Source organism: Nothobranchius furzeri, chromosome 6 (assembly GCF_043380555.1).
Source record: "Nothobranchius furzeri strain GRZ-AD chromosome 6, NfurGRZ-RIMD1, whole genome shotgun sequence".
NCBI classification, from domain to species: domain Eukaryota; kingdom Metazoa; phylum Chordata; class Actinopteri; order Cyprinodontiformes; family Nothobranchiidae; genus Nothobranchius; species Nothobranchius furzeri.
The window spans coordinates 31802219-31825135 of record NC_091746.1 but is presented as its reverse complement, the minus strand read 5'-3'; the positions used below and the strand labels follow the sequence as shown (position 1 = coordinate 31825135).

General features: G+C 43.4%; 1 protein-coding gene and 1 long non-coding RNA gene across 4 annotated transcripts in view; both read left to right on the top strand.

Moving 5' to 3' along the window:
• LOC107396770 (potassium voltage-gated channel subfamily KQT member 5) overlaps nt 1-22917 on the top strand; it is a 200018-nt gene that overhangs the window by 27516 nt on the left and 149585 nt on the right. The gene's annotated exons all lie outside the window — the stretch shown is intronic.
• LOC139070286 (uncharacterized) lies at nt 6497-7143 on the top strand. Its single transcript, XR_011520829.1, has 4 exons — nt 6497-6672; nt 6758-6815; nt 6900-6947; nt 7054-7143. It is a non-coding gene; the product is annotated as an uncharacterized lncRNA (long non-coding RNA).

The window sequence follows — 22917 nt, the reverse complement described above, 5'->3', positions numbered from 1 at the left end:
TTGGGAGAATATTGGCTCACCGCAGAGACAAGCCGCATGAACCATAAACGCTGCGAGTTGTGAAGCGCGTTCCATCCGCGAGCCGCATCACCAAGCGGAAAGTAAACGCGTCAAGCATAAACCAAGCTTTAGTCTCTCTCACTCAAGAACGGAGCTGACGGACAGTAAATGAGCTATAGCAGCAGGTGATCGCTGTCATTAATGTCGGCCGTAGCAGCGCCGCGAAGACAAAAACTAACAGACGCTCATCCAGTTCAGTCGCACTTCAGCACCTCCCCCAGCCCTTTCATCCCAGTCATGGGCATTTTCTCCTTTTAGACATAAATTGTGACCTTACCAAGAGCTTGTTCATGCAGCAGCTAGCTCAAAACTCTGATTGGTTTTTTTTTCATCTAGTCCCGCCCTTTCAATTAGCTGATTAGCTTTTTAGTCTGTTCCTCAAATCTTTCCTGTCTTCTTCTGATTTTTCCTTTCAATTGATTTTAGTACGTTTTTCATTAAAAGCCGAGTAGTTATTATTTTTTTTAAATTTCACTTTGTTTTTGTTTGCAAAAATATGTTTGTTGCAACAAAAATAAAATATTTCATCAGCAAAATTAACACAGCTATATCAAATTTAGAAGAGAAATTAGCGTAAAATGAGAGAGAGAGAGAGAGAGAGAGAGAGAGAGAGAGAGAGAGAGAGAGAGAGAGAGAGAGAGAGAGAGAGAGAGAGAGAGAGAGAGAGAGAGAGAGAGAGAGAGAGAGAGAGAGAGAGAGAGAGAGAGAGAGAGAGAGAGAGAGAGAGAGAGAGAGAGAGAGAGAGAGAGAGAGAGAGACAGACCTAGGCCCAGGGGCATCTGAGTTATGTCCGCCTATAGTCTACCAAGTATGGGTGCACTCATGCAGACAACTGGTGTGTTGATGAGAGAGCAGCAGGGCAAAGTGACACCGGGTCCTGTAGAGCAGCGGCGCAGTGGGTGATGGGCCAGAGGCCCGACGACCCTCCTGTCTTACCCGCAGGGGAAGCATCACAGCTGTACAGCCCCCCTCACCTTCACCCCCACCACGCATGGGAAGAACAGAGACATGACAGGAAGTAGACATGCTGCTTTTACTTCCTATCTTGTCTACGTTCAACACTTAATTTTCCTGTTTGAGATCTGGAGATTTTCTAAGAACTTTTACAATCACTAATGATTGATTTTCACATTTTCTCTTTACTCTTGTGGCTGAAATTCATCTTTATTTATAAACATAACTTAAGCTTTAAGTCTAACATGACCCATTTACCAGTTTATATATGAATAAACTACATTAACAACTAAAAATTACACTCATACATCAAGATTTAATTACTACAAAAAAAAGTCCTTAAAAGGGTCTTAGAACTATGAGAACTATAAATATCTCATTTTTGTGATGTTGGTTGCCCATTGCAGCAGTTTTAGTTCCACACTGAACTAATTTCTCAGTTTGGAGACTGCATGTGGAAACCTCTGAGCCTCAATAACTGTGTTAGAACTTTTTAGTAGTTGAGCCGAACTGTTTATAAAGATTTTAGTTCTTTATTCTAACCGAGCAGCGTTCACATGTGACCGAGAACAGCTAATTTGCCTCCACTTGCATGTCGCCCAGTTAAATTCCTGCTTCAGCTGGTTATTTTTAGCAGGTGCTAAACACATGATTAGCATAGTGACACAGAAAAAATGAATGCATATATAAATGTAAAAAGTTTGTTGAATGGTTTCAGCATTGTGTAGCCGAGTTTCTCCCTGACCCTTCAAACTGAGATTCTCTCTGATGGCTTTCTGCTGCAGGTCAGATACTGACGGATCAAAGCTCCTCCACCAAACTGTATTTCCATTCAGTAGTTCTCAGTGGACTAACAGGACGGACAGTGATCTCTAATCAACCGCCACAGCCCAAACAAAATCGTCTCATGTTTGTCCTGAAACCTTATTACTGAAAGGGCCGCGGTGAAAGTGCTGAGGTATGAATGAAGGCTTTTAACGATTACTCTGCCCTGTTAGCACTTTCTTGAGGTTAACTTGTCAGATTACATTAGGGCCAAGTTTAGTCCCGAGATCACCTCAGGGAAAACCCAGTGTCATCGAGATGCTGCATGGGTGTGTGCGTGAGAGGGAGCTGGCTGAGGAGGAAGAGATCACACATGTGCAGCTGACATGAAGAGGTCTTCATCTGCCTCTTCTCTTTATTTATTTTTCCAGGCCTCCGGCGGTGTGTGTGCTGCTTTTTTTCCCTGCAGGATCGTCATGTCAGCAGTGCTGCTGCGCAGGCTGCTGTGCTTGTATATAATGTAATTATTAATGTGTATATTCAGTGTCGTCCTCTTGCAAAGACATATACTAACACTAAAACCGCCATTCTGACTGTTTTCCAGAGTAACTTTATCAAGTAAAATCATACAGCCTTGCTCGTCTGACTTTTCCTAAATAAGGTGTAAATTTTCATTAAAAATGGATTTAATGTTTATTGTGCAAAAGATCATCTCTACCTATTTTGGTCCAAGACGGCCACTTTGACTCCCAGAGATTTTCTTGCTGGTTTCTATTGGCAGGATAGGACCAGGTTTTGAACCCCGATCTCCCAGTCCCAGGCGGACACTCTACCACTAGACACCTGAGAAGATAACGTTGACCGTTTTTATTTTTGATTAAAAAATATTTAGCTAATTAGGATAAAATGTTACCTTCAATGATGAACTTACAAGGTAAATATATTTACCTGTAAATAGCAGTCAAAAGGACTGCTCAAGGCCATTCTAACAAAACACCATACAAATCAGAAGGGTTGGGCATCGTTTGATTCTGAACAATTCTGAGTCCTTGTTTCGATTCCGGTTCCTATCGATTCCCAATTCCTATTCTTTCAATACATGACATGTTTTACATGAGCCAGCTAACCACAGGTCCTACTTGATGAAATAATCTTAACTCCAACATGATTTTTAACTCTATGAGCAACAACATCACCTTCATATAGACACAAACATGTTTTGGAGACAAAAGAAAAAGACTTGCAGCACAACCAGTGTGTTTGTTTCTGACCACAACCAAAGTGTGGAAGCAGCCTCTGGGATGAGAGGCTAAATGTCTCCAACATATCCAGAAACGTCCAGCTGTTTCCAGCTAAAACTCTCAGGATGATCATGTCCAGGATGACTGAGAGCCACACCTCCATGCTGCAGCAGCTTCAGTCACAACAGGAAGTGAAACTTAACCGTAGCTGCTGTCAGTAACAAGCTAACAGGTTTAAACATTAAAACTCAACAGAAATAGTTCAGAAAGGAAATAAAAATGTAATTTATTATTATTATTATTATTATTATTATTATTATTATTATTATTATTTATTGTGGCAGAAGCTGGTGTGGTCCACCACAGAGAAGCTGCTCTATTGTTCAGCGTTCTGACGCTCACCAACACACACACGAGTGGCTGCGTCTGACTGCTGACGCTCCGTGTGTGTTGTTATTTCTGCAGTGAGACAAACTCACCTCACACCGTCCAGAGTTTGTTCTGTAAAGCTTCTATTAAATCCACCGTGTTGGCGTATTTAATACGTTTCCTCTACGGCACATTTTTCGTTGCAGAAGTAAAAGTTTACGTTACGGAGTAAAAGTTCGGTAGACGCGTTTGTTTATATTTGGCCGCTGTGCGCCGGATGGGGGGGGGGGGGGGGGGGACTCGTGCTGCACACAGACAGCTGATGTGATCAGGTCTGAGAAGCCTTGATCACAATTTGCAGATCACGTTTATTTTTCACAGAGATCGGCCGCAGATTCCTCTTCCGTCGGCATTCTAGGAATTGGAAAAAAAAACTTAACGATTCTGGGAAAAACGAACAGTTGGAACCGGTTCCAATCGATGCTCGATGCCCAACCCTACAAATCAGAACAGCATACATGCAGTTTGTGCACATGCACATTCATCTAAACCTCCGCTATGTTCAGTGGAGCCGTCAGTTCAGCATACAGACGGCAAAGTACGAGACAGTCATTTATTTGTATTTTTAAACCTTTAAAACCCAAAACCCCCTTTTTTTTAGAAAACAGATTGAACTAAATACATCAAAATGTAGAGAAAAAAAAACAGAAAAGTAGAAAAGTTTTGATATTTGCATGGACAAAGTGTCACTTGGGGTTTTCAAACTTAGATATTTAACTCAAGAAGCAATTTTGTAGATGTTTGAAATGGGTTGTGACACCAGTGTCTAACTGAGTGGCTACATATTCATTCATATATTTTGCAGTTAATATACAGTTGTGTTCATAATCTTTTACCATCCGCAAAAATATACTGATGAATGTGTATCACAGATTAATTTGACCACTTATTTCTAAAAAGCTTTTAGAAAATAAAGCTTTAAATTATATCAAATTGACCAGTCAGGGTGATCATACTGTTAAAAACAAAGTGCATGATGATCTAATGGGTAAATGGGCTCATCAAAATGTCTTTAAAAATATATGATGCCTATCTGAGAGCCCACGTCTGTCAGACCGGCATACGCTGTAATACGTGTGTGCCAATCTGACAATGTATGGTGACTGGTCAAAAGTAATGGCATGGTGGTCCTTCTAGTGTTTAACACATCAACCAACATGGATGGTGGTAAAAAAACGGATATGAAGCTCTGGTGAAATGTGGTTTTTTGAGTTTTTTCCCAGCATTGTAGAAATTAAGACCCATGATTGGACCAAATTAATCACGGGCTAAATTACAGAAGCATCAGAAATGACAAAAGCATCACACAGAGGATTGCCAGCAGAATTTAGGAGACTCAGTCATAATTCCACACATTGGCAAACTACTGTGAAAATCAGAGGAGCTCTTAAGGATGTGGAGCGATTTGAAAATGGTTCTTTTTAGGGGAGCAAGAATGCACACACACACACACACACACACACACACACACACGTGATGTGCTGTGACTCTACCATCTGCTGATGAAAATTATCCTTAAAGAGCAAGTAACGTCTAAATTAACTTTTTTTTGCTCATGAACTGTATAAATGTGTGTTCATTATTTTAGCATTTTGGTGCTTTTTCTTTAAAAATTAAAAATTCTGCCTGAATACCACAGTATAGCGCCACCTTCAACTTAAAACATAGAGTTTAAGTCATTTTGAATACACTTTAGCCAATGGCTAAAGAGTAAGATACTACGTAAACCAGTAGAGTACTACGTAACAACTCTGTGTCAAAGTTATAAAAGCATCGGGAGTCTCGGCCACGCCTTGTGGCGAGTTGGGAGTTGGATTTGCAAGCGAGTGTCGGACGGTTAGCCGTATTTCAGCATTAGCATATAGCATTAGCATATCCTAGTCTTTAGCATGGCTTTTAGTGTTATACATACTTATTTAGTGTTAGCTTGGCTGTTGGATATTGTAGTTTAGTTAGTGTTTGGCTGTTTGTGTAATTAGGAAAGTAGTTCGGGTTTAGTGCTCCATATCATGTTAGTATGGTGAGAAGGTGTAGTGTAGTGTGGTTGCGGTGGCTCTGTGGGGTTGCACTCCTTTCCGCTGGACTTAGAAATTAGGCGCCAGTGGTTGCACGCAATCAGTGTCTGGAAAACAGTCAGCTCCCGCCTGGTGCTGTAGTTTGCAACCAGCAATTTACCCGCGATTCTGCACGTCTCCGTTTGAAGAGGGAGGCTGCCCACCGTGGCTCTTCCGCGATTTAGATGCAGCCCACCGACTCTGCTCCCCCACCATGGCGGGCTCCAGTCTGAGGTGAGTAAGCTATATAAAAGTTTTAACATCTTCTAAAAACAATTCCCTACCTAAATGCAAAGCTTGAGCTAATATCAGTCTGCACTGCCTTTGGGCTGATTTGTCAAGTTCACAAAATGTGGAACGGGATGTAAGGTTAGAATCAGCGGCGAATTGGAACATATCTCGAAGCCCTGGCCGACGAAACGGTCCACATGACTTCTACTTTCAGGCTCGGAGAAAATTCGGGTTGTTTTTGAGTCAGTCTGCAACGAAATTCTGCAACAGTGGCTCTAACTAACGCAGCACTAGTTGACAGACAGCATTACAGCGTGAAATCCAGCTTGTGACCCGGTTCTGTAAGGAATTCTGTTCAGGAGGTCGCATTTCAGGCTCTTCACATCATATTTGACTGACTTTTACGTTATAATAACATCACACACTAGGAATGTTATAAAGCGCCTATATAGGACAGTTTCTTTTGTATATTATCTGACTTTATAAACTCCCAACAACAATGTGCTTCTATTTTTTTTTCAGGCTAAATCTACCCAAGACACTGGCTGTCAGACTGATTTAGCTGCAAGAATGTACATGTCCAGGCTGGCGTGAAGCCTTACCTGTAGCAAAGGTGAATTATTTTTAATAATCTTCTATGTAAACATTTTATTATTACCTTCTAGTTTTCATTTGTTTTACAGATTATTGTTACACGTGATTTTATGCTCTTTTAAACATTTATAAATGTGCTGCTTCTTTGTTTTTGTACATAGCCAGCCAGAATGGAGTTCACAGTCGCAGTGTGTCTGGTGACCCACGGGGACCATGATGAAAATTCATCTTCCAGAAGGTCCCAGAGCAGCGTCCACACCCCTGAAAAGACCAAGATGTGAGGTGTCTGCTGTTGATTCCAGCTTCCACCTCAGTGACATTGCAAGCTCAGTGAACTGTTCAAGGTAAAAAAAAAAAATTAAAACATTTCAGAATTTTTAAGATATTAACAATTAAATAAGTATGTGATTACATCATGACATCATGAAGGAGGCTACTGATTCTGGCCCTGTGACACTTGGTGGTGACGTGTGAGCTGATTCACCTGGTAAATAACTTTTACATTAAATATTTTGTTCTTTGCTATCGAAAGTAAATTATCTAATAACCTGCATTATTGCATGACACTCAGCAAAATATGGACTCTACACCATGAGGCAGGCGCATAAGAGCACATAAGGTGAGCAACACCACATATTATTGTACACTGTCCTGGATTTGTTTTCTTCCTGCTTCTCATTAGCCTGGCTGATCACCTGATAACTCATGTCATCTGGTTATGACAGCATGAGGATGTCCTCACACACCTGTAACCTATCAGCTCATCTGGCAGAATAGAGAGAGAAGAGACAACACCACATCTCCTGTTCCTGGAAAGCCTTCAGCCATCCTTCGATGACTGAGAACCTCCATCAGCTCTGTCTCCTGTCTGCCTACAATTATTATAATAAATATAGAAAACATTATTTCTGATTGGCTTAATGAACTGACCTGAATTGGAATTTTTATTATGTGAAGTGCCTTGAGACGACTCTTGTTGTGATTTGGCGCTATATAAATAAACTTGAATTGAATTGAACTGAATATTGTGTTTGACAAGTTTTTTGTGCTGCCGAATATCTCATTTTGATTCCAGTTTTGATATTTTAATGGATATTTATAAATTACATTAATTGAATTATCACATTGTTGCATGTTTAACTAGCTCTATTGTTCATTCAGTGGTGGCTGGTGGGGAAAAAAAATCTTGATGGGGCTAATCTTCTGTTTAGAGCAACACCCCCTGCCATAAACAGTTCAGCAGTTGAGGAGGGTTAAAAATATTGCGAGAATCCAGCATGTGAATGATATATCGCCCCAATCCCAACCCAAGTCCGTTTAAATGACTGAACTGCTGCATGTCACTTTTGTTTTTGCCTAGTCATGTCTGCCTGCTGCAGACAAATCAACCTTTAAGTGTTTGTCTTTGCAAAATAAGCTGGAGCCTGCAGAATGCCAGCAGAAGCACCTGGCAAGGGTTCGATTTTAGGACTCAAGCTGAGGAGGAACACTCAACAGCTGCTTGTTGGAATAACAGGAGTGATTCAAGTGGCTGCACCCCACAGGTCAAATTACCCAGCCGGCCTTTTAATAGCCCAACTCCACTGCAGAGAAAAGATTAGTGTGAGGTACAGTAGCACGATCGCATTTCACACATGAAAGCCTTTTGAAGGGTTTGTTGACAGAAGAAATATTTCTCTTTGTGACCCTTTTCTGTAGCCGTGCACGTAAAGCTGGGAGGCTTTTGTCAAAGCACTTTTCCAGCTTTGTGAGCCTAAGATGTTTGTTTTCTATCTTATTATTGCAAATAAATAGTTGAGTAATGAAGCACTTGAGCTCCATGTTGGAGTCGCCATTATGCTGGCTTGACACAAAGACTAGGTCACGCTCCATCTCCACTACGCATGGTGGCTGAGGTTTTAGGAAAAATATTTGTCAAAGTAATTTATATTTCAGTCTTGCTGCAGCGGTGAGGATTGTGAAGTAGAATTATTGCTTTTGGCAGTTTGAAAGGAGATGGAAAACCAACTATCCTTATTGGTTTTATGGGAAGATTAAATATATATTTAATGAGAGATTTTATCCATAACTTATATTTAGATCTGGTCCCAAAATGACTTTTGCATAGTTTTATTCCCTGCAGCTCCCACATGCTTTAGGTGGCTTTACTCACGTTAGCTTTTTCTGGAAATTAAAAGTAAAATTGCAGACAATCGTGGGCAGTTTTATTTCCTGTTGTCCTGTTGAGCTTAAAGGCGCATTCCACAACTTTTACACCTTAAAGTAACACTTTAGTTTTGTGTTTTGGCTGCCATCATCTATTATGTTCATTTTTGGAACTGTGATAGTGTTATGGGGTCCTTACTGTATGCAATGATGCATTGCACATTAAGCCGTTTCCATTTCCGTATTTACAACTAGAGCAAAACCCATCACGGAGCGCGTGTTCTGCGTTTCGGGAGGGTCGGTACAAGGGGGACTGTGGATGGCTGGTGTTTTCTTGAAGACGGTGAAATACTTGTGAAGAAATGTCTTAGATTTTGACTAATACGAGAAATAAAAATAAAAAAAAACTCCCAGTACAATGAAAGATCAAAATAGAGGTGGCGGTATTGTACCGGCCCACATAAAGTACTAATGGCCTCTTGGGCCTTCTTTCCATTGGATGTGAAAGCGGTGCAAAACATACTACGCAGCAAATGGCTGGATGAGTTTTAGACGTGCCCCAGAAGCAAGGGGACGCTATCATTACATTTTGAGTCTAGTTTTTACGCGCTATGCTTCCAAGACGCGTCAAACTCCACAGTTTAGTTCACAGGTAGTCAAACACAAAAGCATTGTACAACATCTGGAAACTTGCTAAATAAATCACGTTCAGTACGTCATTTTGTGTGAAACTTCTGTAACTGATGTAAACGGAACAGAAAACTTCTTCAGACCTGCAGCTGTCTTTCTCTTTGCTTATTATTGTATGTGGACTTCTGAAATCATGTGTGGTGTTGCAATTTTTCCGTGATTTCATGGGATCAGCTGCGTGGAACACTTTGGCTCCCAATTAGCTTCAGAAATGCTCTCAGGTGGGAATGAACTTGCGGGTGCAACGCCGCTATTACGTTACGCGACTGCTTTCATGGCTGGTGAAAAGAAGGGGTTTACTCCGAATTTCACCGGTTGTTTATTTCTAGCAGACCTTACTGGTTACCTTGTATCTTGTTTGATGTTATGATATTTTTAAAACTCAATATTGTCTAGTCTAAGAAAATCATGACACTTCAAAACAAGATTCTTTCAGTAATAAAGCCTGATTCATGCTTCTCCATCTGCGTCAGTGCAGAGACACACAACGCCATCATCCGTCCTTGCGGGCCTGCTGGAGAGCTCCACAAGGACGGACGGAGTCGAGCTCTCTTTTCTAAACATCCGTCCGTTGAGACGGACAACACAAGCTTGTGATTGGTCAGGACACCGCTGTCGTCTACACCGCCGCCATTGCACCCTCAAAAACATAAAGAGAGCCAAGGATAACTAGCGGCAGACATGGAGCAGCTTGAAGAATACCTCGTGAAAAAACTCTAAAAACATGAACGTTTAATTCCCCCGTGACTAGAGGAGTGAAAAGATGTGCAGCAAGCGTTTTATTTGTGGACGGAAATGACAGGAAACGTGGGTTTAGAGGTGGCGAGTGCATGAAGAGGTGGAGGAGAATGAGAGACAAATTTTTCTGTGTTAAAAAGTCTCTTATGTACAAAAAAAAAACACAATATAAACACACAATCTTGGACCGATACATGACAGGATACCACAGAACAGCGCTACGCCCCCTACTGTCCTGCTGGGGAATTGCTTTGCAACAATCCCCAGGAGACGAAGCATGAGGGCATGTCTCTCCCTTTTGGAGCTGACGGAGAAGCGTGAATCAGGCTAAACAATGAAGAATCTCTGAAAACGGGAATGCGAGCCTGTTCCCTGCACATGTGCAGAATGGGACCAAACCATGATCCTATAAACCCGGATGATAAAGACCACTCTGGAGTGAGAGGAAGGGTTGGGATTTGCTTGTGAATAAATGGAGAAGCTTGTATCAGGAACTGCCCCTCCTCAGTTTGTTTGTTGCACCTGGCCCTTATCAGCACACCTGTTCCTAATGTTTCTCATGTATTTAAGCCCATCTGTGTGTCTGTTTTGTGTCGAAACTTCACTCTTGTTTTAGTTCGTCTTGTTCTTTTCAGTTAATTTGTTCACATTGTGCTTCGCTGCTGTTAATAAATCATTAGTACCTGACTGCCTCTTGTTGATGCACCTCCTGTATTTGGGTCCTGCCTCGCCACACCATTGGAGCTTCCAACTTTTAGATTTAAACAGAGAAGCCTCCTCAGATGAGAAGGGACACATCTCATATGTCCCATTTTTTCATTTAAGTACGTGGTGGTTGGAGAGACCGGTGGCGCCAGTGTTGGGCAGCCTCGCCTCTGTCAGAGGGCCCCAGGGCAGCTGTGGCTACATCGTAGCTCATTCCACCAGCGTGTGAATGGGTGAATGACTGATCGTGTTGTTAAGCGTAATTCTGTTATTTGTTAACCATTTATGTCTGAGTTTATGCCAATAATCAGGTCCCATTTGGACAACTCCCGCTCCTTTTAGAAACTGATCCTCGTTTCTTACTCTGCACCTTTTGTCCAAACATATGATGATTTTTGTTTTTTTGTGAGAATTTTGTTAAAGCTGGTTTTTATTCTTTTCCATCCAGTCATTAGGTACCATGGTTGAGATATTTCTACTTTTTAATCAGACTTAATGGAGGTAAATAATTAAAATTTTTTGTAGATGAAAATCCTTTCGAGAATACCATACCATACCATACCATACCATTTTATTTATAAAGCGCATTCAACATGGCATTACAACCAGACAAGGCGCTGTACATTAAAAGATTACAGTTAATTAACACGTTCAGAATGACATTTAAAGCATAGTTTATAAGAAAAAATGAAAACAAGAAAATACTAGAACTAACAGTCGTAAAACACTAAAAACACAAAGGAATGTGAAACAACAGATAAAAAAAAACATATGAAAGAACCACAGTAATACAGATGTTAATTATAGTGCATTCTATTGTAGAAAGAATGCAGATGTCGAAAGTGGTCCATGATTATGTATTATATGCAAGGTTGAAGTAGTGAGTTTTCATGCGAGATTTAAAAATGCTAATTGTTGGTGCTTGCCTCACTAGTAGTGGTAATGCATTCCACAGCTTGGGAGCACAGACAGAGAAAGCCCTTTCTCCACGGCTTTTCAGACGTGCGTTTGGAAGAGCTAGGAGGAGCTTATCTTCAGACCTGAGAGCACGAGGCGGATTGTAGCAATGGACGAGTTGACACAGATATGGAGGAGCTTGACTGTTCAGGGATTTATAAGTGAGAAGCATGATTTTGAAATTGATCCTGAGATGAACGGGCAACCAGTGGAGAGATTTTAGAATTGGTGTAATGTGCTGTCTTCTGTCAACTCCAGTCAGGAACCTAGCTGCTGAATTCTGGACTAGCTGAAGTCTAGATTGAGCTGCTTTACTGATGCCGTATAAGCAGGAGTTGGAGTAATCCAGCCGTGAAGTGATGAAAGTGTGGACTACTGATTTGAGAAGACGGACACTCAGGATGTGCTTAAGTTTAGAGATACGCCTGAGGTGGTAAAAACATGATTTAACTGTGTTATTGACCTGAGCATCCATCTTCAGAGCCTGGTCTATTTTAACTCCAAGGTTGGAAATTACAGTGGAGACATTAGGTGAGAGATAGTTGAGGTCAGGTTGATGAGTAGCCGGGATGCTGTGAGGATTAAAAACGATTACTTCTGTTTTGGAGTCATTCAGATGGAGGAAGTTATCAGCAAGCCAAAGCTTAACATTATCGATACAATCAGACAGAACTTGCATTGATTGAGTTGGCTTGAATGAAAAGTAGATCTGACAGTCATCAGCGTAAAGATGGTATGAGACAGCGTGCCTTCTGAAAATGGCTCCTAAGGGCAGTATATAGAGGTTAAATAGTAACGGGCCGAGTATTGAACCTTGTGGGACACCCCAACGGAGTGGTTGTGACTCGGATGAACAGCCATCCAACATGACTCTAGCGGACCTGTTATAAAAGTATGACCTGAACCAATCTAGGGCTGAACCAGAAATGCCAGCCCAAGTCTGAAGTCTGGTGATCAAGATGTCATGATCGATCGTGTCAAATGCTGCTGATAGATCCAAAAGTAGCAGAACCACATGGAAACCTGAATCTAAAGCGAGAAAAATGTCATTAAACACCCGAACATGAGCAGTTTCAGTGCTGTGCTGTTTTCTGAAACCAGACTGAAAAATGTCCATTACCTAATTGTCATTTAGATGTGTCAGCATCTGTTCATACACTATTTTCTCAAGGACCTTAGATAAAAACGGTAATTTGGAAATTGGTCGGAGATTAGAGTAATCAGTGGGGTCGAGACCAGGTTTTTTCAAGATTGGCTGAAGAACGGCGTGTTTAAAGGCAGAAGGAACTTCAGCCAATGTCAAGCTACTATTTAAGATGTCTAGCACATTATGGCTAATGAAAGGAAAAAACCTCTTTCAGGAGACGAGGTGGGATAACATCTTCTGGGGAGCCAGACGGTTTCATGGCAGCAACAGTTTTTTCTAGATAGGGCAGAGAGATGGGCTGAAAGCTTTGAAGTTGCACATGAGGGGGAATGACTGAATCAGGAACATGGTTGGTTTGGTGAATCTGAGCTCTGATTACACTAATCTTATTTAAGAAAAACTGCAGGATTTGGTTACACAAGTCAGCAGACGCAGAGGAAAATAGTTTTGTAACTGGTGAAAGCACTGCATTCATAGTTTTATATAACACACCTTGATTATTAGAATTAGCCGTTACGATGCTTGCAAAAAATCGATTTCTTGCGCCTCTGACTGCTCTTTGGTACTGAGACCACGCCTCTCTCATGGATTCAAAGGATACAGTAAGCCTGTCTTTTATCCATTTACGTTCCAGTCTTCTGGCATGTTGTCTCATGGAACGAGTTTGCTCGTTCAGCCATGGGTCAGGTCGGGATGTATTTCGCCTTGATTTTAATGGAGCGACAATATCCAAAGCAGCCAGACAGGATGAATCAAGCGCATGAAGTAATCCCTCAACAACAGTAAATTCATCAGTAGATTGAAATGGAGCTGAATTCAAAGCAAGAATAGCAGCAAAATGTGCAGCAGTATTGGGTCTGATTGTTCGAGAGAAGCTGGGACGGAAACACTCAACACGAGAGGCAGAGTCTAAGTTCATATTAAACACAACTGGTGAGTGATCAGAAAAAGTTGCAGGTAGAATGCCAAGATCACTAATTTGCAGCCCATGACAAAAAATCAGGTCTAGTGTGTGTGTATGACCATGAGTGGGTCCATTAACACGTTGGGACATGCTAAATGAGTCAATAAGATCTAAGAAATCCTTTACCAAAGGTTTGTCAGGACAGCAGACATGAATATTAAAATCACCCAGCAAGAGTATTTTTCCATATCTGCAGGAGACGTCTGCCAGGAAGTTTGCAAATTCATTAAGAAAATCCTTGTTATAGGGTGGTGGACGGTAAATGAGTGCACATAACAATGGAGGGGAACGTCCCAATTCAAACAAACTTAATTCAAAAGACAATGGAGTTGATTGATGGGTAATCGGTGTGCAGACAAGATCTGATTTGAATATAGTCAATAGACCTCCGCCCCGGCGCTGTGCTCTTGGAATGTTAATGAAGGAGCATCCAGGAGGTAACATTTCAACAATAGCAGCTGAATCTCCAGGGGTTAACCATGATTCAGTGGCGCATAGAACAGACAAGCTATTGTTCAGGAAGAATTCCTTCAGAATAAATGTTTTATTTCCAACCGATCTGGCGTTGATCAGTGCAAAGCGAGTCGACTGCTTTCCCGATGGAAGAGAAAGTCCGGCTCCATCAAATCTTGCAATATACTGTAGGTTGGCCAGATTTATTCCCCGCTGATTGTGCCGTCCAAAACGAGAGCGGCGAAAACGAGAGCGGGAGGGCAACCCGGTGGAACCCATAGAAACAACAGGCACCAAGCACCCACCTCGAGCATCAGGGGAACTCCGAAAGCACCGCTCCTTTCCCCATACGCAGTAATCTGATGTGATTAGGCGATCTCCACATCTCCCCCGATTGTGTGCCGCAAGCTGGTCAGCAGCGGTCGGCCGCCGGATCATCCTCGGTTCCGAAGCACGCATACAGCGCTTGGCTCCGTGAGCTCCCAGCTGGAGAATCATCCCCACATCCCACGCACTCGCGCAGCTCTCAGCTCCGTGAGCTCCCAACTGGCCGGTCATCCACACCTCAGACACATCCATGTAACATTCAGCTCCATGTCCTCCCGGTAGCAGCGAGATCAGCTCGACTCGATTGAGATGCCGATGGATCCGGGACATCACAGTCACGGAGCAGCGCTCCGATATGGCTTCGCCACGCCGGATCCTTCGGAGCTGAACAAAGAAGCCGCCTCGTTTCCCCCGCTTCTTTTTCCACGGTCTCCGGGGCAGCGGTAAACCGACGGGCAGCACAAGCCCGGAAGCTGGGCTAACGTCAGTCTCCAGCGGCGGTGGGAAAGCGTGGAGCAACACAGGCTCTGCAGCTGGGTTCGTGTCAGTCTCCAGCGGCGGTGGAAAAAGGTGTCCCGCATTAGAGTTCTGAAAATCATCCATTCTAGAGCGGATCGAGAGCAGGAAGTCCCGATCATACACCAGCAGAGAATCGGCACTGCATATGGAAAAAATACAAGAATACAATAGAAAAACAAAAAAGGTTGGGAGCTGAGCAGACACGCAGCCGGTCATGGGCGCCATCTTGGTCAACTTGGTCAACAAAATCAAAAGAATAAAGAAACACATGTCTGCCATAGTGAAGTCACGGGCCTAATATTTTTGTATTATAAAAACAGCTTCTCTCCAGAAAGCCCTGCTGACACCATCACCACTCCTTGTCCTCTAAAGAGAAACACGTTTAGATCGGTCTCATTTTTAGAACAGAACCCCATCCGAGAGCGGAGATTGGATGTCCCGGAGTTTAAGAGCAAAGTGAGATTTACAGATAGACTCTGCTGACAGGGGCAGATTTCTGCAGCACAAAGGTGTTCGCACTGGAACGTTGTGAAACTCTTCACCAGCTGGTTCACACGGAGGAAAGCCCACGCATGGACGTAATTTTGGGGGGGGACAGGGGGGACATGTCTCCCCCACTTTTTCCAAAGTCCAGTTTTGACCCCTGCACTTTTTACCATCCAAAAACAATATTAAACAATGGGGCGACGGTGGCACAGGAGTCCCCGTAATCGGAAGGTTGCTGGTTCGAGTCCCGCTCAGTCTGTCGCTGTCGTTGTGTCCTTGGGCAAGACACTTAACCCACCTTGCCTGCTGGTGGTGGTCGGAGGGACCGGTGGCGCCAGTGCTCGGCAGCCTCGCCTCTGTCAGTGCGCCCCAGGGCAGCTGTGGCTACATCGTAGCTCATCCCCACCAGTGTGTGAATGTGTGTGTGAATGGGTGAATGACTGATTGTGTTGTAAAGCGCCTTGGGGGGTTCCATGACTCTAGAAGGCGCTATATCAAATACAGGCCATTTACCATTTACCATTTATTATGCTATACTAAACTGACACTGGTTGAGCTCTAGGACCAAGCGGAAAACAACCGTTTGTGTTGAAGCCTGTTTCCCATTAGAACATACTGTAAAGACACCCCCCCCCCCCGTGTCCCCCCCACTTCTAAAGTAAAAATTACGTCCTTGAGCCCACGTAACGCTGTTTTTTGTTTAACTGCAGAAGGAACAGATGTTTCTATTCTGTTTTAACATTTAACACATTTTCAATCATTTTATCTTGGAACATATAGTCGCTCTGTTCAAAAACACATTAAAGTAACAGTAGTTTTTAACTTTAAGCTAGAGCTTTAACGTTGATGTCAGTGACTGTTGTGTTAGAAACTTGACCAGTTTTATACCTGACACCACTCTGCAGCCCTCTGCTGACCAGAAACTGTGCTTGATAGTTTTGTGGAGTGAATAGGTGTCCTACAGGGCATGCTTTATGGCTGTTAGCAGTAATGCTAATAATTAGCATTTTCAGTTCGCCAACCATCAATAAAAAGCACAAGGAGAAGAAAATGAAGAAATGTGCCTTTTATGTTTGCATCATGGTGGAGCCTGGAAGTAAAGAGGCGAAGCAAAGAGCTAAAACCGGAGTAAACATTGGTGCGTCCTACGCGGAGCTAAAGGAGGCTACAAAATCTCAGGATGAATCAGTAGATGTAGTGCAAGAAGTATCATCAGAATGTCACTTGTGTAATCTGAGGACTGTTGAACAAATTCAACAAGAATGTTTTGTCCTCTTTTATTTCCTCTTATTTTGAAGGATTAAAGGAAGTTTTGAGTTCCTCTGTGGACACTGCTAAGGAAGTAGCCAAAAGATGGCTCTTGTAACAAAAACAGTCCCATTATTTATATCTTGTAATCCCACAAAATAAACTGAGCGAATAAAGTCAGATTCCGGAGCACAGCTAGAAATTGGAAAATATTGTTGAACTGTTGAATAGGAAGCCTTTTGACACTTTTTTATGAAAATTGTATTTTAACTTTTTCTCAGCCTTTGGTCTGATCTTGACAAGTCTTTGCATGGAGCAAGTTCTCTAAATTAATTTAGGCGTCAATGATGCATTCACAAAAATGTATCCCTTGAGGAGATTACGTGTAAATATCCTGCAGGAATTTGATCTGAGGAATGATTTGTAGAAACAAACAATAAATGATTTGAATCCCTGCTAAATAAAACATGAAATTGTAGAGCCCTAACCTGAGTAATACACAAATACTTTTTACACTTATCACCAACTTCTGCTGGCTCAGACAGCAGCAGGGTGAGGATTGCGTTTAGCCATCTTCGTTCATCTGCTGCTCAAGTTTTTGAAGCAACAAAATGTGTAGCGGTAAAAGGCGATGAAGATCTTCAACTTAAATCTAGTTGTTAGCCTCGTTCTACAAAGACACCTCTAAAAAACCACCTCTTCTCTCATGTCTCTCTGCAGATCTAAGATACAGACGTTAGCAAGGTGGGTTGAAAGCAGCAGGAAATTTGCCAGAGGTGTTCTGATTAGAAACACGAGAACTAAACTAATGGCGAGCAGGAGGTTGAAGAAAATACAGTGAATATCAGAAATATAAACATCTGCTGTCAATATTTAAAAAACAAAATCCAGACTTGCAGGGGTAGGGAACCCTGGTCCTGGAGAGCCACTATCCAGCACATTTTAGAGATCGCTCTGCTTCAACAAAGTTGAATCACCTGTTCAACTGCTCATCAGGCTGGCAGAAGCCTTTTAATCACCTGCTGATTAAAATCAGGTGTTTTAAGGCAGGGCAACCTCTAAAATGTGCTGGATAGTGGCTCTCCAGGACCAGGGTTCCCTACCCGTGGTCGAGTGTGCACCCTGGTGTGTGTGGGGCCAGAAGCATGCAGAGTATAAATGAAATAGTCCATGAGACTGGAAAAGCCAAAGTTTTCATCAAAATGACAATCTTGAAAAACAATCTATTCAGCAGACAACACAACTGATTAAAGTAAGAAAAAAGCTGTGTTTTTATTTTTTTGCTAATAACATTTAGCAACAGCTGGAGTTAAAGGTGTGGATCACTGAACATCCATTTTTCAGTTATTTCTGATTATAACAGTGCTATCTTTTGTATTAGCTTCAGGTAGAAAATAGACACATTTGAAAGCCTGGCAGGTCTACGTCACTTAACAGACTCACTCATCTTGACTCACGATGGGGGATGCTGTTGCTGGTTTGGCGTCCAGGAAACAACAGAGGGTGTCTCTACTAGCAGAAGTTAACAGTTAGCTTTAGCAACTTCACCACATTGCAGAAGCTTTTTTAGACTTTTGTTATTTGTGGAGATAAAACATCCGTGTTGCAAGTCAGTGGTAGTCACATTACTGTTGTCCAGTCTGGGGCAAGATGTCCAAATATCAAGAAATAAGACTCAAAACCTGCCGTCTGAAGTTCAGCTGTGATGAAAATGGTAATGGTAGAAATGGTGCACCAGTATATTTTATCCTCTGGTGTACGACATACAAGACATTCATTCCTTCTACAGACCACTGCAAATGTATTGATGAAACAAGTGAACTACTCCTTTAAAACAGCTTATTTCTAATTTCCTTAAACTCTAAAGAAACTTCTATTTTTGGTTCTTTTTAAAACACGGATACGTTTTTTTCTTTACCATGATGACGTTTTGTTTGCGGCTGCAAACATCCTCAGAGCTGACGCTGATGGTGGCGTCACTTCCTACTCCGAACTGGAAAGAAGACACCTGGACTTAAAAAGGAATTACAAACTTGATGAAAGAACGGAGGAACAAATTAAAGGACACATGATGGAAAAACAGGAAAAAGAGTTCATAAAAGTAAAAAAAAAAAGACACATAAAGAAGTTAAACAAACTCATCAACAAGAAAAAGAGAAAAATACAAGATAACACCACACAAAGCTCATGGCATAGCATAGCATAGCATAGTTTATTTATATAGCACATTTAAAATGCAGCATGGGAGCTGCCCAAAGTGCTGCACAGGCTAAAACAAAACACACCATTACAAGGAGCTAAAACAAAGGATAAAAATCTCAATTAAAAGCAGAAAAACATGATGAATACTAAGAGCACATTAAAACAATGACACAATAAAACACTAAAACGAGTCACTGTCTAAAAGCCAAAGTGTAAAAGTGGGTCTTTAAACGAGATTTAAAAACCACCAGAGATGTAGCAAAGCCCATGGGTATGTAACATTTCACAATACGAACTAACAGAAGCAGAAGAAAGTATTAAAAACAGGTTTAAACTTTGCAGTCACACCAAAGAAATACCATATGATGAGTTTCTCGTAGCAACAGAACTAGCATGTCAACAGATCACAGATGAGGGGAAATAAAGCTGAACTCAGAAATAACGTAGTTGGTAAATTAAAGAACAGCAAAATTCAACACAGCAACATTACAAAAGAAGAACAATCAGCCATGACAGCTTTATCCAAAAATGAACAGATAATTATTCTACCGGCAGACAAAGGAAGAACCACAGTAGTTATGGACAGAGAAAAATATAAACAACAGATGAACCAGATGTTAGAAGACAAAAATACATACAAAATACTTAAAAAGGACCCAACAGAAAACATTAAGAAAAACATGAAAAAAATTACTGAAGCCTCTACAAGAAAAAGGCAAAATAACAGAAAAAATGTACAAACACTGGATTCCTACAGCAAACATAACACCAAGAATATATGGAACGCCAAAAATACACAAACAAAACACCACTTAGACCAATAGTAGACAGCATAGGTACACCAAAATACAACATGGCAAAAGATATCAGCAGAATCATCAGCCCGTTATTAGGGAACACAGACCAACACTGCAAAAACAGCATAGAACTGGCAAAAGAACTAAAGGAGGTTACAATAGAAGACAACGACATACTCATCTCACATGACGTCACATCCCTGTTCACAAAAACACCAACCCACAAAACCATAGACATAGTAGTTAACAGAATCAGACAGGACAAGACTTTACACAAAAGAACAAACCTCACAGCAGATGACATAGCACAACTGATAGCACTGGTAGCTAACTCCACTTACTTCACGTACGATAACACAACATACAAACAACTGGAAGGCTTCGCCATGGGTAACCCGTTATCAGCCACCCTGTGCCACTTTTTCATGGAAGACCTGGAACAAAAAGCCATAGCCACTGCCCCCCCCCAAACTCTAAAATAAAACTATGGAAATGCTACGTGGACGACATACTGGAAATCATACCAAAAGGACCAACAGAAACACTAACACAACACTTGATAACATTGACGACACAGGCAGCATAAAATTCACTTATGAGTCAGAAACAGAAGGCAGCATAGCATTTATGGATATGAAAATAACCAGGCAGACCGACGGGACCCTAAACATAAACACATACAGGAAACCAACACGAGTTGGATCAGATGGCAAGGGAACATGCCACGTAGACCTGGCAGACCCAAACGCATAGTGAGGGTCTGCTGGGAACGCCTGGCAGAAGAACCTGTCAAGACGGTCTTCAACTCCCACCTCCGGCAGAGCTTTGACCACGTCCCGAGAGCAGTGGGGGACATTGAGTCCGAGTGGGCCTTGTTCCACTCTGCGATTGTCGAGGCGGCTGTTGCTAGCTGTGGTTGTAAGGTGGCCGGTGCCAGTCGTGGTGGCAACCCCCGTACCCGCTGGTGGACACCAGAGGTTCGGGGAGCCGTCAGGCTGAAGAAGGAGGCCTACAGGGAATGGCTGGTCTGTGGGTCTCCGGAGGCAGCAGACAGGTTCCGGATAGCCAAGCGGGGTGCAGCAGTGGCAGTTGCCGAGGCAAAATCTCGGGCGTGGGAGGAGTTTGGTGAGGCCATGGAGAAAGACTATCGATCGGCTCCAAAGAGGTTCTGGCAAACTGTCCGGCGCCTCAGGAGAGGAAGGCAGCAACTCGCTCACACTGTTTACAGTGGGGATGGGGAGCTGCTGACGTCAACTGAGGCTATAGTCAGACGGTGGAAGGAATACTTTGAGGAGCTCCTCAATCCCACCAATGCGCATTCCGAGGAGGAACCAGAGCTGGGAGGCCTGGGGATGGACTGTCCGATCTCGGGGGCAGAAGTTGCTGAGGTAGTCAAACAACTACACAGCGGCGGAGCCCCGGGGGCGGATGAGGTTCGTCCTGGGTATCTCAAGGCTATGGATGTTGTAGGGCTGTCATGGTTGACACGTCTCTACAACATTGCGTGGTCATCGGGGGCAGTTCCTAGGGAGTGGCAGACCGGGATGGTGGTCCCCATCTTTAAGAAGGGTGACCTGAGGGTGTGTTCCAACTATAGGGGGATCACACTCCTCAGCCTCCCTGGAAAGGTCTACGCCAAGGTACTGGAGAGGAGGGTCCGATCGATAGTTGAATCTCAGATAGAGGAGGAGCAATGTGGTTTTCGTCCTGGCCGTGGAACTGTGGACCAGCTCTATACCCTTGCAAGGGTGATGGAGGGGGCATGGGAGTTTGCCCAACCAATCCACATGTGCTTTGTGGATTTGGAGAAGGCTTATGACCGTGTCCCCAGGGGCACCCTGTGGGGGACGCTCCAGGAGTATGGGGTGGGTGGCTTTCTGTTAAGGGCCATTCAGTCCCTTTACCAGAGGAGCGTGAGTTTGGTCCGCATAGCCGGTAGTAAGTCGGACCTGTTCCCAGTGAGGGTTGGACTCCGCCAGGGCTGCCCTTTGTCACCGGTTCTGTTCATCACTTTTATGGACAGAATTTCTAGACGCAGCCGTGGTGTGGAGTGTGTCGAGTTTGGTGGCAGGAGAATCTCGTCTCTGCTTTTTGCGGATGATGTGGTCCTCCTAGCTTCATCCAGCTCTGACCTTCAGCTCTTGCTGGGTAGGTTCGCGGCCGAATGTGAAGCGGCTGGGATGAGGATCAGCACCTCCAAATCTGAGACCATGGTTCTCGACCGGGAAAGGGTGGCTTGCCACCTCCGGGTCGGGGGGAGAGGTCCTACCTCAAGTGGAGGAGTTTAAGTATCTCGGGGTCTTGTTCACGAGTGAGGGTAGGAGGGATCGGGAGATCGACAGGCGGATTGGTTCGGCGTCTGCAGTGATGCGGACGCTGAGCCGATCTGTCGTGGGGAAGAGGGAGCTGAGCCAGAAAGCCAGGCTCTCGATTTACCGGTCGATCTACGTCCCAATCCTCACCTATGGTCATGAGCTTTGGGTAATGACCGAAAGAACGAGATCGCGGATACAAGCGGCCGAAATGAGTTTCCTCCGTAGGGTGGCCGGGCTCAGCCTTAGAGATAGGGTGAGGAGCTCGGACATTCGGGAGGGACTCGGAGTAGAACCGCTGCTCCTCTGGATCGAAAGGAGCCAGTTGAGGTGGTTTGGGCATCTGGTCAGGATGCCTCCTGGACGCCTCCCCGGGGAGGTGTTTCGGGCATGTCCTGCCGGCAGAAGGCCCCCGGGTCGACCCAGGACACGTTGGAGAGGTTACATCTCCAATCTGGTCCGGGTACGCCTTGGGGTCCTGCCAGAGGAGCTGGTGGACAAGGCCGGGGAGAGGACGGCCTGTAGCTCCCTAATTGGGATGCTGCCCCCGCGACCCGGACCCGGATAAGCGGAGGAAGACGAAGACGAACGAAGGAAACCAACACACACAGACCAATATTTATTATGGACATCAGAACACCCCACCATACACAACATGTCAGTAATCAGAACATTATATCACCGAGCAAACATGGTAACAGAAGAGAGAGACCGTAAACAAGAGGACAAACACATACAACACGCTTTAAAGACCTGCAGGTACCTGACATGGGCGATAAACAAAGGAAAACAACAAACAACAACAGAAAGAAAAGAACAACCAAAGCAAAGAACCAGAAACCCAGAAAGACAAGAACCAGAACCAGTGATAACCCTACCATACATCAGAGGCATAACAG